Consider the following 15,656-nt stretch of genomic DNA (forward strand, 5'->3'; position numbering starts at 1 on the left):
GATTGAGTCCACAACCCGGGCATGTGCCTTTGACTGGAATCGAACCTGGGACCCTTCAGTCTGCAGGCTGACACTCTATCCACTGAGCCAAACCAGCTAGGGCATGGCACCTTTTATTTTCAATTTTTAAGGAACTGCCATACTGTTTTTTATAGCAGTTGCACCATTTACATTCCCATCAACAGTGCACAGGATTCCAATTTATCCACATCCTTGTCAACACTTATTATTTTCAATTTTTTTTATAGTAGCCATCTTTATTGGTGTAAGGTGGTATCCCATTGTGTTTTTTATTTTCATTTCTCTGATATTTAGTATTGAGCATCTTTTCATGTGCTTATTGGCCGTTTCTATATTGTCTTTGGAGAAATATCTATTCAATTTCTTTGCTATGTTTATGTGTCTGCAACAAGCAGAATCCGAAGTAACCGCTTGAGCTAAAGCTGACCCTCTTTGCTATGTTTAAACTAAGACTGTGTGTGTGTGGTTGAGTTATAGGAGTCCTTTATATATTTGTACACTAACCCCTGATGAGATATGTATGTTTCAAATATTTTCTCCCATTCTGTAGTTGCTTTTCGTTCTGTTGATTGCATTCTTTGATGCACAGAAGTTTTAAATGTAGACCAGTTTATCTATATTTTCTTTTGTTGCCTATGCTTTTGGTATAATATTCAAGAAATCATTGCCAAATCCAATGTCATGAAGCTTTCCCCTGTTTTTTATTTCTAAGAGTTTTATAGTTTTAGCTCTCACATTTAGGTCATTTGTTTTGAGTTAATTTCTATATGTGGTGTAGGATGCGATTCCAACTTCATTCTTTTGCATGTGAATATCCAGTTTCCCAACACTATTTCTTAAAAAGACTGCCCTTTCCCCCATTGAATGGTCTTAAAGCCCCTGTCAAAAATAATTTTACCTAAGATTTGGAAACAGCCTACATGCCCATCAGCAGGTGAATGGATTAAAAAACTGTGGTATGTCTTCACAATGGAATACTATGCTGCTGTATAAAAGAAGGAACTCTTACCATTTCCCATAGCATGGATGGATCTGGAGAGCATTATGCTAAGCAAAATAAGCCAATCAGAGAAAGATAAATACCACATGATCTCACTCATTTGTAGAATATAGTGAACAATATAAATTGATGAACAAAATATGATCTAGAGACAGAGAAGCATAGTACTGATGGTCAAACCTCATAGGGAAGGCAAGCAGGGTGGGGGAGGAGGAGAGGGGAGGAGGTAAGAGTTCAACCAAATGACTTGTATGCATACATATAAGCATTACCAACGGACACAGTCACTAGGGGGTGAGGGCATGTGCCGGGGGGGTGGGAGTGGCCAGAGAGAGGTCAATGGAGGAAAAAAATAATATTGTAATAGCTATGTACAGGCGGGGGGTGGGCATACATCAGATATCAGAGGACCACTCTGTAACGTATATGATTGTCTAACCACTATGTTGTGCACCTGAAACTAATACAGAATGATATTGAATGTGAACTGTAATGGAAAAAAATGCAAAATTATATGTTATATGTTTTTCATCATCCTATCTAATAATAGACAAACATGGTAATTGACCATACCTTCGCTACTCCTCCCATTAGCCAATCAGCAAGATATGCAAATTAACTGCCAACAAAGATGGTGGCTAATTTGCATACGTAGGCGCAAAGCGGTGGAGCGAAGACTGAAGGCGGCTCCGGCCGGAGTGAAGGCCTGGGTCCTGGGTGCCAGAGGAAAATTGATGCTGGCAGCTGAGGGAGGGAAGGTGTATTGCACGAATCTTTTCATGCAACAGGCCTCTAGTAATCTATAATAATAAAAGCATAATATGCTAATTAGACCAGACATCCTTCTGAACGTCCTTCTGGACAACCTTCCGAATGAAGCCGGGGCTGTGAGGGAAGCCCGGGTGACTACTGGTGGCCAGAGGGAAGCCCGGGTTTCAGGTGCCAAAGGGAAGTCAGTGCTGGCAGCTGGGGGAAGGAAGGCCTACTCTTGCACTAATTTCATGCATCTGGCCTCTAGTTTATATATATAAAAGCCTAAGTGACCAGCTGACCGGCTGACCGGCTGACCGGCTGACCGTCCAGTAGTTATGATGTGCACTCACCACTGGGGGAAGACACTCAACTCAGGAGCTGCTGAGCGACAGCAACTTTGCAGAGTGCCCTCTAGCATTCCGGGACCCCTTGGGGGATGTCAGACTGCTTGTTTCAGCCCAATTCCCACAGGCCAGGCTGAGGGACCCCACTGGTGCACGAATTCATGCACCAGGCCTCTAGTAATAATAATAAAAACAAAATAAATAAGTGACCCTACCACAAGAAGAAAAAAAAGTAATTTTATCATATATGTGAGGGTTTATTTCTGTGCTCTCTATTTATTCCATTGGGCTACACATCTGGTTTTATACTAATATACTTTTAAAAATATTTATTATTGAAAGTATTATATATGTCTCCTCTAATATACTTTTGATTATTGTAGCTTGTAAGAGGTTTGAAATCAGCAAGTGTGAGATGTCCAAATGCATTTTTTTTCAAGATTGCTTTAGCTATTTAGAATCCCTTGATATTTTATATAAATTTTAGGGTAGGTTTTTAATTTCTGCAAAGTACACCATTGTGATTTTGATAGGGATTGCACTGAATGTGTAGATCACTTTGGATAGTATCAACATTTTCACAGTATTAATTTTTCTAATTCATGAACATGGGATGTCTTTCCATTTTTTGGTGTTTTCTTTAATTTCTTTCAGGAAGATTTTATAGTTTTCAGTGTAAAAGCTTTTCAGCTCCTTAATTAAATTTATTACTAAGGATTTTATACTTTCTGATACTATTATAAATGGAATTATATATATCTTCAGATTATTCATTGTTAGTGTATAAAAGCACAACTGATTTTTGTGTGTTGATTATTTATCCTACAATTTTTTTTGTATTAGTGTATTAGTTTTAACAGTTCTGTGCATGTATGCAGGCACGTGTGTGTGTGTGTGTGTGTGTGTGTGTGTAATCTTTAGGTTTTTACATAAAGATTCTATCATCTGTGAACAGAAATAATTTTACTGCTTTCTTTCCAATTTGGAAGCCTTTTATTTTATTTTTTTTCCTGCTTTTATTATTCTGGCTAGGACATCTAGTACCATGTTGAATAGAAGTGGTGAAAGCACTTGTCTTGTTCCTCATATTAGAGAAAAAGCTTTCAGATTTTCATCATTGAGGGTGATCTTAGCTGTGGGCTTTTCATATGTGGCTTTTAGTAGTTTCCTTCTATTCCTAGATTGTTGAGTGTTTTTGTTATGAAATGGTGTTAATTTTGTCAAATGCTTTTTCTGCATCAGTTGACACGACCATGTGGTCCTTTTCCTTCATTTTGTTAATGTGGTATACTTCATCAATTGATATTTTAATTGTTGAATCATTCATGTATTCCAGGAATAAATCCTATTTGGTCATGGTGATCCTTTTCATGTGCTATTGAATTCTGTTTGCTAGTTATTTTGTTGAGAATTTTTGCAACAATAATAATCAGAAGCATTGGTCTGTAATTGTTTTTTCTTGTAGCGTCGTTGTCTAGCTTTGGTAGGATAATGCTGGCCTCATAGAATGGGTGAGAACTATTTCCTCCTCTTCATTATTTTGGAAGCGTTTGAAGAGAATTGGTATTAATTCTTCTTAAATGTTTGGTAGAATCACCAGTGAAGCCATGTGCTCCTGGGGTTTTCTTTTGGGAGGCTTTTTGATTAGCGAGTCAATTTCTTACTAGTTATAGATAATCCAGATTTTTTATTTCTTTATGATTCAGTCTTGGTAGGTTGTATGATTTTTAGAATTTGTCCATTTCATCTAGGTTATCCAGTTTTTCAGTATATAATTGTTCATGGTATTCTTTTATAATCCTTATTATTTTGGGAATAATTTCTAATGTCCCTTCTTTTATTTTTGATTTTAGCTATTTGAGTTCCCCCTCTCTCTCTTTACTTAATCTAGTTAAAGTTTTGTCAATTTTGTGGTGTTTTCAAAGAACCAACTTTTAGCTTTGTTGATTTTCTCTATTGTTTTTCTATTCTCTACTTTGTTTGTATCTCTAATCTTGATTATTTTCTAGTTTCTGAAGGTGAAAAGTTAGGTTGTTGATCTTCTTTTTGAATACTCTTTATAACTATCCATTCCCCTCTTAGTACTGCTTTTGCTGCATCCTCATGACTTTTGGCATGTGTTTTCATCTTCATTTATCCAAAGATATTTTCTAATTTTCAATCTAATTTCTTCTTTGAGACACTGGTTTTAAAGAATATGTTTTTAAATTTTTTTTGGATTTTCTAGTTTTTCTTTTGCTATTGATTTCTATGTTATTCTATTGTGATTAGAAAAGATACTTGTGTGGTTTTAATATTTTAAAATTTATTAAGATTTATTTTATGTCCTAATATATGGTGTATCTGGGAGAATGTGCACTTGAGAAAAATGTGTATTTTGTTTTTGTTTGGGGAATGTTCTGTATGTCTGTTTGGTTCCATGTCTATAGTGTTGTTCAAGCCTTCTATTTCTTTATCGACCCATTTTAAACAATTTTAAGTGTGCAATGCAATGTCATCAAGTACATTTACAATGTTAACCAACCATCACCACCATTCAGTTCTAGAAACTTTTCATTATGCAAACAGGAACTCTATACCAGTTAAACAATAGCTGTGTATTTCCCCCTCTTTCCAGCCACTTGATCATCTCTAGTTTATTTCCCATCTCTATGAATTTGCCTATTCTAGGTACCTCATATAAGTGGAATTCTACAATTTTGTTCTTTTGTTTTTGGCTTATTCACATAGCATAATGTTTTCAAGGTTTATCTATGTTGTAGCACACAGAACTTTATTCCTGTTTAAGGCTATAATATTATTCCATAGTATATATGGAATATATATAATTTTATTCACCCATTTCTTGATAAACATTGACTTGTTTCCATTTTTGGTTATTGTGAACAATGTTGTTATATTTGTAAACAAGTACCTGTTTAAGTTTCTGCTTTCGATTTTTCTTTTTTCTTTTCTTTTTGGTATAGACCTGGGAGTGCAATTGCCGAATCATATGGTAATTCTATGTCTAAGTGTTTGAGGAGCTGCCAAACTGTTTTTCACATTGGCTGCACCAATTACATTCCAACCAATAGTGCACAGGGGTTCCAACTTTTCCATATTTCATTTTTCTGATAATTGCTATCCTAATGTGTGTATAGTGGTATCTTGTGGTTTTAATTTGCATTTCTCTAATCTAGTGATAATGAACACCTTTTATATTCAGTCCCTTTTATAATTGTCATTTATTTTACTTCTACATGTGTTTAAGCATCATAATACATTGCCCTAGTTTTTCTTTAAACATCTTTAAAGGATGCTTAAAGAAAAACTATGGTAATGTAGTCTGATTTTTTTTTCTTTAATTATCCTTTAAGGAGATTAAAAATGAAAATAAATTTTAGTCATTCAGATTTACAGTTTCTGGTGTTCTTTGTTTCTTTGAGTGACGCAAATTTGCATCAGATATTATTGTTCTTCTATCTGAAGTACTACTTCTAACATTTCCTGTAGTGAAGGTCTCTGAGCATGAAAATATATATTGACAGTATTTTCTTTTCATACTTTAAAAGATATTACTCCATTTTCTGGTTTACAAAGCTTCTGATGAGAAGTCTATGCATTTCCTATTGTTCTTTCTCTGTCTGTAATGTCTTTTTTTTCTCTGTCTGCTTTTAAGATTTTCCTCCGTGTCCCCAGCTCTCAGAAGTTTGGCTAGTCTGTGTCTTGGTATGTTTCTTTGTGTATTTATTCATCTTGGATTTTCTTGAGACTCTTAGACCTATGGATTTATCATTTTCATAAACTGTAAAAATATTCTGGCTACTGTTTCTTCAAATAGTTTTTCTGTCTTTCCCGCTCCCTTCTCTCTTAGACTTAAATTACACAAATTTTAGACTGCTTGGTATTTTTTCATTGGTTGCTTGCTTTACTTTTTTTTTTTTTTTTTTTTTTTTTGGCCGTTTGCCTTCTATATCCATTTTGCCTCCCCCCCCCCCCCCGCCGTAGTACCTACTCTACTATTAATCTGATCTAGTGAATTTTTTTTTTATTTCAGATATTAAATTTTGTTTTTTGTTTCTAGAAGTCCCATTTGGGTCTTTTTTAAGTTTTCCACTTGTTGCTTTACAATGTTCATTTTTTATCTACATCCTTGGTCATATGGAATATGTTTATACTAGATGTTCTGATATTCTTATCTGATAATTCTGTCAACTTTTATAATTTCTGGGTACATTTCTAATAATTGACTTTTTCTTGGTTATGGATTATATTTTCCTGCTTTTTTTATATGCTTGGCAATTTTGGATTGGATGACAGACCTCATGAATTTTATGCTGGTGACTGCTAGATTTTGTTGTATTTCTTTAGAAAGTGTTGGACTTTCCTTTGTCACATAGTTAAGTTATTTAAAGTTATTTAAAACCTTTAAGGTTTACTTTTATGCTTTATGAGGGTGGGTTCAGAGATGCCTTTAATCTAGGGTTAGTTAGTCTTACTGCAAAGGAGATATCCTGCTGAATACTCTATCCAATGCCCCATATATTGTAAAATCTCCCATTATTACTGGTAATAACATGGACTCTTTGTAACCCAATGTGAGCTCTGAAATTGTTTGGCCTGCTTATTTCCTTGTAGCGTTTTAGGTCACGTATGTGTGGATTACTAGCCAGCCAAAACTTTGAGAACCCCGCCCTGTAGATCTCTGGCACTCTTTCTCTGTGCAGTTCCTCTCTTTCCAGTGTTCTTCCATATAAATCGTAGCTACCTCGGTCTTTCTGAACGCCATTCTCACTCTCCTCAACTCAGAGAAAGTGTCGGGCTCTATCTGAATTTCCCTTCTCTGCTCTGTGGATTGGGAACTGTCTCTAGGCAACGAGTAGGACAATCATAGGGCTCACTTTGTTTCTCTTTTCTCAAGGATTACTGCCTTCTGTTTCTTGTCCAATGTCTGAAAAACCAGTGTTTCATACATGTAGTTCAATTTTCTAGCTGATTAGAGTAGAGGGTAAATCTAGACTCAGTTATTATAGCCTGGCAAACAGTGGAAGTTTTCATTGAAACTTTTAGAACATTTTATTGCTTTCTAGTGGGTAATATTTGTATGTTCTTCTTTTAGCTAAATTCTACATGTATTTTTAAAAAATTTGAGTGAAAAGCAGCTCAGAAATATATGGACCCACATTACAAATATCTCTATATATACAACATTAGAACTGAATATCATTAATTTGCTTCAAATATTTTCCCAAGTAATTAAATATATAGTAAATATATCATCCTTGCAGTAGGCATTATTCTAAAATTTTTAACATATGTAGATTCATTTAATCCTCACAACAATTCTATGACTTTAGTACAATGAATGACACTGTTGTGTAAATGAAGCTAAGTAGTAGTACAGTGTTAACGTTATATGTGGAAGGTCATTCAACTAGTAAGTAGAGCAGGAATATGAATCCAGAGAATCTGGCTACATAATTTGAGCTAATAACCACTATTCTACACTGCCTCTCCTAAAAGTGAAATGCATAATACATAAAGATTAAGTAGAAATTCTCTGTCCTTGATCCTCAGTCCTAGTTTCCTTATTTATTAATCCGAGGAAAATAAAATGATGAAGTTTTATATCATTCTAATCCATTTTTAGTGCTTTAAACTTCATTTACATATTTCAACAAATAATAGGTAATATTTTTGTATTTTAAGAACTTATATGCAATTAATACAAGTTATTATATCCTAATATAATTCTATGACTTGCCTTTTAACATTTTATTCTTGAAAATAATTCATATTGATACATGTATAAGTGCATTTTTATTTACTCAGTCGTCTATGCTACGTATCACTGATTTTACCTAAATACTCCAAAAAATATTGTAAAATTCTTTCCAGGTAGTGAAACCCATCAGACAACCTATACCTGTTCTTTCTCCCCTTCCCTGGAACCCTTCCTCTCCTGCTCCCTTCTGTACTAGCTGTTTTCTAGCTCTGCTGAGCCAGCTGCCCTTCTGGTTCTTTGCCCCCCTCCTGTGTAAGATCCTTTCTTGTCTACATGTTGTGTATTCTTTTTCTTGGTTTGCTTCCTCATTTGAAGGATACATTCTTTAATTATTCTAAGAAGCATGCATGGAAAATAAATCTTTGAAACATATTTTCTGTAATTCTTCTCTTTGTCCTACACTTGATTGATAATTTGTCCAAGTATAGGTTTTAGGCTAGAATAATTTCCCCTCTGACTTGTAAGATATTGTTTTGGTGCATTTTTAGTTTCCAATGAAACTTATTCTAGATAGACTGGACGTGATCTATTTTTATTTCCTTCCTTTAGGCTTTTGAGAGCTTTTCTTTTAATATTGATGTTCTAAGATTTCAAAATTTGTAAGAATTGGTAATTATTTAAAACTTTATAATACACAGGTTGTAACTTAAAAAATATTTTATTGACTTTTAGAGAGAGAAGAAGGGAAAGGGAGAGAGAGAAAAATATCAATGTGAGAATGTAATATGGATTGGCTGCCAATCAAACCAACAACCTTTTGATGCACAGGACGAGACACCCAACCAACTGAGCCATATTGGCTAGGGCTATAGGTTGTAATCTTTAATCTGGAAACTTCTATATTTTATTTGCGAAATTAAAAATATTATTTAAAAGTAGCTTTATTCCCTCTGCTGTTTTTGTGCTCTTTCTGGACATTTTCATGTTGAATCTCCTGCACTGATCTTATTTCTCCTACTTCTCTGTCTTTTTGTTTGATTTTTTGATAAGTCCTCAACATTATCTTTCAAACTTTCTATTGAATTTCTCTTATTTCAGTTAACAAATATTTTAAAAGTTTTAAGACTTTTTTTGTTATTGATTGACTGTTTCTTTTCATAGCAACCTGTTTCTGTCTATTCCTAAGTCATGAATATAATCTCTTATTTCTCTGAGAATATTACAGTTTAAAATTTTTATCCTCATTGTCTTTATTTTCTTATTTTTCTTATTGATTTGATCTCCTTTTTCATCCTGGAGGATTTCTTCAAAACTCTTGAAACCCTGGTTGACCCTTCCTATGTGAGGGCGAGGCACTGAGGAGAGCTCCGTTGGGGTGGTGCTTGTTAACGGGCATGTCACTGTGGAGTGGTCAAGCAAGAACCCTGCTGCTTTATTTTGAAACTCACAAGTGTCAGTATGTATAGGTCTGTTCCCTTGAGACTGACAGTTTCCCCAGGGAATATTTCACCAACTTCCTATCTGGGACCTATTTACCTAGGATTGTATTTTGGAACACGGTAATGAAAGGAGGGTAGGAGTCTCACTTTCATTAAATCTTGATTTTAATTAGGCACCTGTCCTCCACTGCTTTGTTGATATCCTTGATATGGAGTCCCTCTGGCTTGGTTTTATCATAGAATGAACCATCCATCTCATCCTGGGGTTGTTGTTTGCCTCTGAAAGAGGGGCGGGGGAAGAATACTTGAGATCTACCTCTTCCACTTTCATTTAGTCACCCTTTTCAGTCCCACCTTCCATCGCTCCTGGTGCTACAGGACTTGAGGACTTCCCAGGATTGACATCTTCCTGTGCATGCACTTGGCATTCAGCTTTCTCGGGTCTGTCAATGCCTCTTCCTCTTCTCTATCATCCATCATTTAGTGCCATATTTCATCTTCTACTCTCTTTGTCTTTGTGGGTTTATAGCATCTTTAATTATTTATTATCATTTTATTGGGATATTGGGAAGAAGAGATAAATTTATGGGTTCAAATAACCATATTCAACTGTGAGTTGGATATCTTTTTTTGTCCTTTAATTTTCAAACTTCTTTTTTTCTCACTACCCATACTACATGAAAAAGCAGCATGTTTTAATCACAATTCAAGCTTCAATTCTTAGGTGGGAGCACACACAGTCTCAGTTCTTTGTTTCATGCAGGAAGATAGGCTACAGTCCTTTGTCATCTTTTAGCCATACTAAATTCTTTTTTCCCCCTATGGGATTTAAATCCCAGCCCTCACTGCCCATTTCTGGCCCTGCTGCCCTGAGGACCAGTGAGTGGGTCTCACGACTAGTATAGCCCACTATAATTTCTACTCAATTTTCAAAATAGAATTTAAAGTTTGAGATTTTAATTTTTAATCATTTTATTTGAAATACACATACATATTTCACTCCTAAGTTTAGAGTTTAGTATAAGGAGGTCTCTCAAGATACTGGCCCCACTATCTTAATGACAAGCCCTTCCTATGATATTCTGACATAAAATCTCATACTCGTTGCAATTTATTATAATCTTTCCATCCTCACATCTTAATTAAAAGTATTTTTTTTTGCTATAGTTTTCTAGTTTCCAACCCCAGTGGGCTCTATTTAGTTCTTGTCTTACTAACTTTCTTCTTGCATTTAACATTTCAGATTGCACCCTCCTTGAAACTCTATTCTTTTGGCCTATGTGTGCTATGCTTTCCCAATCATTGTTTTCCGTGCATCTCTGACCAGTCTTCCTGTGACTCATTTGGGGAACCCCTTTCTCCATCTGCCATTGGTGCTCTACCTCAGCTCTCTGCACTTCTCACTGTACACACTTGTCCTGGTTGAGTTCATTCACACTCACCATTGTTGTTATTAACCGTATGCTGATGAGGATGAAATCTCCATCTCTAGCCCAGATCTCTATTCCAGATTTCAGTGCTTAAACAAGCTCTGCTGGATGGGTCTACTTGAAAGGACCACAGTCATCTCAAATTCAGGATTCCCAAGGATGAACATACAATTCTCCATCCTAACCTTGTTTCTGTTCTTGGATTTTCTATATCAGTGAACAGTACCAACATTTACTTGTTCACCCAAGTGAACACCCAGCAGCCATCCTTGAATCCTCTTACTTCTCACCCTCCTTATTTTGGTTATGTCTTTAGGTTGCTAAGGAAAAGAGACATGGTCAGTGTACCTCAGCAATGGGAACTTACTTGGGCAGAAACGGAGTGGAAAGGTAATGTCTGTGAATTAGATAAGAAGTGTATCTGTACCCAAGGTGGTTCGAGAAACCTCAGGATCTTCAGTTTGTAGAACTTGGCTATTGATGTGACTCAACTATTTCTCCAGTATTCACCTCTGACAGTTAACTTCCTTATTCTCTTCTACCATTCTTTGTCTTTTCTCCATATCATAGGTTATCCTCATAACTTGGCTTGCTATGATCTCTCACTGTCCCAACCCTACTTCCTCCTTCATATCATCGGAACTTGCTCTCCTTTGGGTCTCTGGTGCTACTGGTCACTGCTGGTTTTCTCTCTGTTCAATGTTTTGGATTTCTGGGATCAGGAATCAGATTGGTCCAGCTCATCTTCGCATACTAGGCCATACTGCAGAGTACTTATGGGCACATTAAAAGGCTTCCCTGACATCAGTTGGTCATTCCACTCCAATCACCTGTAACAGGAGGAGCAGGTTGATATGATATGAAATATGACCACTTACGTTTCCCCCCCTGAATGATGTAGACTGGACAGTTACCCTTCATAAGGGAAGCTGGCATAGAAGACACTGTGATTGACATAGTATATTCCATGTTCAGTATATCACCAAGTCCATCAAAATTATCTTCTAAACCAGTGGTTCTCAACCTTCTGGCCCTTTAAATACAGTTCCTCATGTTGTGACCCAACCATAAAATTATTTTCATTGCTATTTCATAACTATAATGTTGCTACTGTTATGAATCGCAATGTAAATATCTGATATGCAGGATGGTCTTAGGTGACCACTGTGAAAGGGTCGTTCGACCGCCAAAGGGGTAGCGACCCACAGGTTGAGAACCGCTGTAACAGTTTTCAAGCCTGTATCCATCTCTCCATTCTTCATTTAAGTGTCTTGGTTCAAGTATTCATCTTCTTTCTCCTGCCCGAAGGCAACAACTCACACTATTCTTTCTCCTCCTCCCCCTCCCTTTTCTTCCCTGATTGGTTATATTATTGATTTTAAGTGATGAACAATGGCTTCTGTTACCTATCACTAAGAATAGACACCTGAGCACTTTTGCCCATTGTATCTTGGTAGCAGAGATGCCAGGGAAAACACAGTACAGCCCTGGATGGAACAGTGCTCTACTCACACAAAGAAACAGGACAAGATCAACTCCAGGAGTCGGCGTCAGTCCCCAGTCTCCAGCAGGTCCCCTTCAGCAGCCAATGCAGGGCAGCTGGCCACAGGTACTCATCTTGTGTTGGAGCAGAAGGACTCTGTCCTCTCCTCACAGGAGACATATAGCATTGGGATTGGCCAAGTGCCATATGACACCCATGCTTAAGCAGAGGAAAGGAATATACATTGCGTCTGAAACAGGGAAAGATAAATCTTCGTGAGGTCAGTTCAGCACAGACTCTGAGGGCTCTTCATCTCAGTAGGGAAGTGTTCCAGGCCCAAGGCCCATTCTCATGCAACTAAGAGGGGGTCAAAAGAAGGTATGCATGAGACTGCCTTCCCAACATTAAGTACATTTAAAATATCTCTTTATTGAATACAATTTATTACTTGTTCTTAACTAAAATATTAGATGAATTCAACTTTTTTATTTGTTTCTTAAAAGGACTCCAGAGAAGCTAACCAAATTAAGTTGTTTTTTACTTCCACATGATTAATTCTTCCTCCCAGAGGGTCAATGTTTCATCAGCCGTGTCTCGGATGATTGCGGAAATCTCCTAATTGTCGGCTGGGCCTCAGTCCCATCTCCACTCCAATTCATCTTCTAGATTTATTTTTCTAAAATGTATATCTGACCATGCCTCTCTCCTATTTAAAGACCCGAGGTCCCTTTCAGGCCTATTTTCTGCCACTCCCTCCTGTGAGGTCTCCCTGCTTACATTCCCGGCACTGGGCACTGGGCACTGGCCCTCCTCTGAAGGCCTATATGCCTGCTCATGGAGAACACCTCACTAATTTAAGTTTTGGTGTCAATCTCTGTCCATGTGACACAGTCTAATTATTTAAAAAGTGAAAAATTCAGTTATTTAATGTGGTGTTTTTCTTTCTTCCACCAAGCTACTGATTTAGCTGTCAGAATGCTGAGCCCAAGCTCCTAGCCACTCTGACACATTACCTCTGGGGCAGGATGGTGCTTTAATCATTTTTTTCTAGTCCCCTCCCTGGTAACCCCTACCCTGGGGCACTTAGACCCATGCTGTGCCTGCAAGTGGCCAATAAATGCTGGTACACAATAGCAGCAGATCCTTTTCTCCAGGTACTGGGTAAAGGAGCTAACAGAAGTACCCAAAATAAAAGTATTTAGTGTAAATTTATTTTTAACTCCATGTTCATTTTAGATCTTTGTCTAAAGAGTTAATTTGATGCAGACCTGAGGGCAGTCAGGGTGGTGCTTAAAGCACACAATTGGGATTGATGCCACCTGGTGGGTGGTGGGTGATACATGCCGTGGTGTATGGGGTGGTGCATGGAGTGGTGCATAGGGTGGTGTATGGGTGGTGCATAGGGTGGTGCATGGGGTGGTGCATAGGGTGGTGCATGGGGTGGTGTATGGGGTGGTGCATGGGGTGGTGCATGGTACATGGGGTGGTGCATAGGGTGGTGCATGGGGTTGTGTATGGGGTGGTGCATAGGGTGGTGCATGGGGTGGTGCATAGGGTGGTGCATAGGGTGGTGCATGGGGTGGTGCATGGGGTGGTGCATAGGGTGGTGCATGGGGTGGTGCATGGGGTGGTGCATAGGGTGGTGCATAGGGTGGTGTATGGGTGGTGTATGGGTGGTGCATGGGGTGGTGTATGGGGTGGTGCATAGGGTGGTGCATGGGGTGGTGTATGGGGTGGTGCATGGGGTGGTGCATGGTGCATGGGGTGGTGCATAGGGTGGTGCATGGGGTTGTGTATGGGGTGGTGCATAGGGTGGTGCATGGGGTGGTGCATAGGGTGGTGCATAGGGTGGTGCATGGGGTGGTGCATGGGGTGGTGCATAGGGTGGTGCATGGGGTGGTGCATGGGGTGGTGCATAGGGTGGTGCATAGGGTGGTGTATGGGGTGGTGCATGGGGTGGTGCATGGTGCATGGGGTGGTGCATAGGGTGGTGCATGGGGTGGTGTATGAGGTCAGCGACTGGCGTCCAAGGGCTTCTCATTAGGATCATGCTGATTCCTCCGAGGCAGGCCATTTCGATGTTTAAAAAAATGAGGTACAATAAACTGCACATATTTAAAGTATGCAATTTGATCAGTTTTGACACATATACACTTGTGAAATCATCATCATGGTCAAGATAATGAACATATTTATCACCACCCACCCTCCCCCAGTTTTATTGTGCCCCTTGTAGTCCCTCCCCACTGCCCTCCTTACCTCCTTGTTCTCTCTTCAGGCAACCAAGAATCTGCTTTTGTCACTAAAGATTAGCTTGAATTTTCTAGAATTTTATGTAAATGGAATACTGCAGGATGTAGTATTTGGGGGGAAGAGGGCTGGCTTCTTTCATTAATATAACTGTTTTGAGATTCACCCACATTGTTGCATGTATCAGTAGTTCATTCTTTTTTGTTCTATAGTATGGCTGTACCACAATTCATTTAATCACTCACCTGTTGTTGGATATTTAAATTGTTTATAAATATAAGTAAAGCATTCATGTACAGCTTTTGCACTTTCATTTTCATTTTTCTTGGGTAATTCCCAGAGTGAAATGGCTGGTGATGAAATAGCTACATATGGTAGGTGTATGCTTAGCTTTTACATCTTCATCAGCAGTGGATATGAGTTCCATATCCCTAATACACTTGTTATGGTTAGTCTTTTTTATTTTATTTTTAAAAGATTTTAAAAAATTGATTCATTTTAAAGAGAGAGGAAGGGAGAGGGAGAGAGAGAGAGAAAAACATTGATGTGAGAGTGAAACATCGATTGGCTGCATCCTGCACACCCCCTACAGGGGCATGTGCTCTGACCAGGAATGGAACCAGCAAGCTTTTGGTGCCTGGGATGATACTCAACCAACTGAGCCACACCGGCCAGGATTGGTTAGTCTTTTTTTTTTTTCTTTTCTTTTTTTCTTTAATGATTCCAGTAGTAAAACATTTAGATTTTGAACTTTAAAATAATTCCATTTCCTGGGTCCCATTTCAGGCCTAATAAATCCTAACTTTGGGGAGGGGGCTTGGAGTGTTGTATTTTTAGGATGAGAACCAGCTAATAGCCAGCTAGGTTTGGGAGCCACCACACTAGACCACATTGCCTCCAGTTTCTGTGAAGTGGTTCAGGGAATGGAGTCAGAAACAACCTTGTCTTCAGGATGAAATGTGTCTAAGTTGCTAAGCTCATTTTGGATGAGTTAACAACTACCAGAGCCAAAGCTGTCAGCTGAGAGGAGGCCACAGTTAGAAGAGAGAAACCTTGATGTACCTCGTCTGATTGACGTGCTCCTGTGCTATTGGGGGAGTGATGACATGCTGGTAGAGAAACTTCAGAATCTGGAGAAGAGCCAGGACAGCGCTACTACTGTTGCTGAAAATGGCAACTGGTGCCGCCGCAGTGGGAAACAGCATGGAGGGTCCTCAAATAATTGAAGATAG

Source organism: Myotis daubentonii, chromosome 9 (genome assembly GCF_963259705.1).
Source record: "Myotis daubentonii chromosome 9, mMyoDau2.1, whole genome shotgun sequence".
Classification (NCBI taxonomy): Eukaryota; Metazoa; Chordata; class Mammalia; order Chiroptera; family Vespertilionidae; genus Myotis; species Myotis daubentonii.